The sequence below is a fragment of the Crocodylus porosus genome, unplaced genomic scaffold (genome assembly GCF_001723895.1).
Source record: "Crocodylus porosus isolate Cpor-Errol unplaced genomic scaffold, CroPor_comp1, whole genome shotgun sequence".
Taxonomy (NCBI): domain Eukaryota; kingdom Metazoa; phylum Chordata; order Crocodylia; family Crocodylidae; genus Crocodylus; species Crocodylus porosus.
Window position 1 is genome coordinate 103,944,812 of NW_017728931.1, and position 3,578 is coordinate 103,948,389.

The following is a 3,578-nucleotide window of genomic DNA, read 5'->3' on the forward strand; positions in this document are numbered from 1 at the left end:
CATTAAAGTGAAGCCCTGTTGTGGCTGATTAGGAGGCACTATGGACAACAATGGCATCAACATGCTGATGCTCAACTTTGTCTCTGTTTCATCCAACCAGCTGCATCCATCACCCAAGGATCTCTCAGTGTCTGGCGGAGATAGAGGCCTACATGATAACCAGTGTTTATGCTCAATATGGAAAAGATGAAGGTGATACCAATTAGCAAGCAGAATCATTCTGATGAACTGAAAACTATTAGTGTTTTTTTAAAGTAGATATATGATAATCTGTTGTCAAACTAATTCACACACTAAATATTATGCTATTCTTATTCTCATCTGATTGGATTAAGCAAAAGGTAGATTTTTTTTTTGCCTGAATAGGAGATTAAGCCCTTTCCTCCCATCTATAGATTTCACTAGATGTATATAGTGGCATAATGTGAAAGTTGCACAATACACCTGACTTGGGACTAACTTTAAAGGCCAGGTGGGTTCAGGTACTGCTGAACAGGCTTATGAGGACAATAGTCTGACCATAAAGTTAAAAAAAAGTTACATAAAGATAACAAACAGGCAAGAGTATAGTCCCAAGGGAAGACAAGTCAATTGAAGTGATTACCTCAGTCAGAACTCATGCCTCACCCTTCGACAACCTTATCTAGCACGCTTCAGAGTAAAAGTTAAGTTCTTTGTCTCTACCATGTTTGACAGTGGCTAGTTAATGCACAGTCATTTTTCTTTGGTAAAAATATCTATGTCAAGGAGGACATAGGTCCTAGGTTTGGCAATGCTTATGAGACTTTTGTAGAGGAAAGGTGAAATACTCGTTAGTATTTTTAATGGCCCAACTACTTCAGGGACTGTCTTCTTCACTAACCAACTTCAAGAGCTCAACTTCAGAAATAATAACCTGACTGCCACAAGGCCTGAGAAGGCCATGGTAGGCATTCATGACAGCAAGACTTTGCCAGTGAAACCTGTTCCAAATTTCTAAGATGGAAGCCAAAATGAGATTTGCTCACTATACTTGGAAAGGGGTTTTGCTTGTATTCTGAGCAAATGAGACATTATAAAATAATAAATGGTAATTAATTATATGAATACTAAGTCACACCTCAGAAGCCCCATCGTATGTGCAATCAAGGGAGCTGAACGCTGAACAGCAGTTCCAATGTCAGCACCTACCTCCCTACAGCCTCCTCTACAGCCACAGTATTCCATAAATAGATGTACATTTCTCCTGTCCCACAAGGTGGGATAAGGCTAGAGAGAAGGCAGGAAAAACTGAAACAGCTATTTTTTGTTACTGAGTGATCTGTAACCAGCTGAAAGAAAGACTATAGTTAAGGCACTAAAATTACTTAAATTTCTAGTGCCATAACAGCATTCCTCTACAGCAATCAGTTAGACCCAATTTCTTTTGAATTAAGTTCCTAATACCCCTGAAGAGCTGCACCCTAATGTTTTAATGCCTCAATCTGTCATCTGTAAAATGGGAATAAAAGCACCTCCTTACCTCACAAGAGTGCTGTGAGGAGAGAGACAGTAAACCTTGTGAGGCACTGGAATACTGTGATAAAGGTATATAAGCATTATGTCATAGGCAGACAGACAAGCTCTTTTAATATTTGGGTTCTGTCTCCTCTGAAAGCTCAGGGGCAACATGTGGTCTCTTTTGTTCAGCTGGATATCTGAGAAACTTCTATGCTATAGGTTTATCTTTTCACTCAGGCATCTGTACTGGGATAGGGATGGTAAGGAATAAGGAATTAGTGGAGCAGGAGGGAAACTTGAGCTTCTGACTTGCCTCCACTGGTAGCAATGAGTTATATAAAATTACTGCACTTTATAACTGGTTCTAAGTAATGTTCAGAGTACTTGTAGCATATGGGAAAACATACAAATGAAATCCTGGTTTGCGTTAAGTTAATGTGAGTTTTACCATTGACTTTATCCCAGAGTTTTTATATTGGTAGAGTTCTTGAAAGACAACTCTGAGATTGAGCCAGAAAGCCACAGGAATAGACTTTGCCCTTTCAAAAATGACATGGCTACTAAGAACCTTCCATCTCCTTCAGCACAAAAGCTCATTCTGAGACTCCAGCAGGGATGCTGATGCCTTTCCTAATTTTCTGTGAGCATGTGAATGTTCACAGAAAAGCCCCCAACTGACCAGCTTTAGAGCCAAAATCCTGATCCCTGTGCAAAGCCAACCTGAACAAGATTAGGTAATGTGGCTGGACCTGTCATTTCATAGGGTGATAACAGAAAAGCTCAGGGAAGCACTGGCTGTGTGATCACAAGGTGTCCAAGGGTCTGCTGCAGGCCAGTGAAAGGACATTTTATAAGGTTATTGGTATCACATCCTACCAGACACAATGGAGAAACAATAAACTCAGTCAGACTTTCATTTTGATCTGGTGCAGTCTAGAAAGGGCTTCAATACCAGTCTGATGGACTGCCTAGATAGCATCAAGTGAGCAGGAATTAATCATTTGATGAGTGAGGAGTATCTCTACACTCACATGTGTAAGTAGCAACTTGTTCCTAACGAAACCCAGGTTTTTCCTCACAGCAATCTTGTTTGGGCTTGGAAATGTTATGAGAGGTGATTGCTGAACAGGGACCCTGGCTAAACACAATTTCAATATTTCCAACCTCTAGCTGCTTGCAATATATCCAACTTCCCCACGGTTTTTTTTTTCTAAATTAAAAGGTTTGCAGTATTTTGAGGTTGTACACAGGGGGTGGTTTAGGGTTTGTGTGGGAGTTGGTATTAAGCTGGCACCAGGAATTAGAAACTCCTTTTGGACTTTGTGTTGCCACACAGCATTTAATTACTGTACTTCACTCATTGCGGCTATTTATTGCACAAACAGAACCTGCACCTGCCCTGAAAATGCTAGGTTTGAGACCAAAATAACTAAAAATGTACTAGGTGTTTGTGGCATCTGTGGCTTGGACTAGATTGGGGTGGCCAACCTGCCACAAGTTCCAGGAGAGGCACAAGCAGAAGAAGAGCAGCAGATCCAGGAGGGGTAGATGATTCAAGTGGCACTTAAGAAGGATGCAGGGCTAATCTGTGGCATGCCTGGACTGGATGAGGTCCCTGCTGCCCCTACAGTTGCAGACACAACGCACTGCTGCTGCCTCAGAAGTGATGGGGAAGTGCTCCCTGGTTTTAGCTCCCTTCCTGCTTGCCCAGTCCCTAATGCAGACTTTTAAGAGAAAGACTTGGAAAGCCAGAGGTGAAAGCCCCTGAGGGTCAGCCTGGTAACCCTGCCAGCTGTGACACAGATCTTTCTCCTCCAGTGCTCACTATAAGTCTCGTTTCCCAGGGTCTCACCTCCCTAGAAGAGGTGAACAACTGTGCCAGACAGTAAAACATACAAGGCACCCGTTAGGCCTCCTTCCTCTTGAGTCTCGAGGGGAGGGAAAGTTTGGAAAGATGCCCCAGGGCTGTGAGGGCAAACCGGTGCGCTGCTGGAGGTGGCTATCTGGTGCTGACCTCCCTGCTTAGTGCCGCATGCACTCGAGGGCGCTGCGCCCGCTCCCTCTGCGCTGCCACAAGCCTCGGGCTCCTCTCCTCGAAA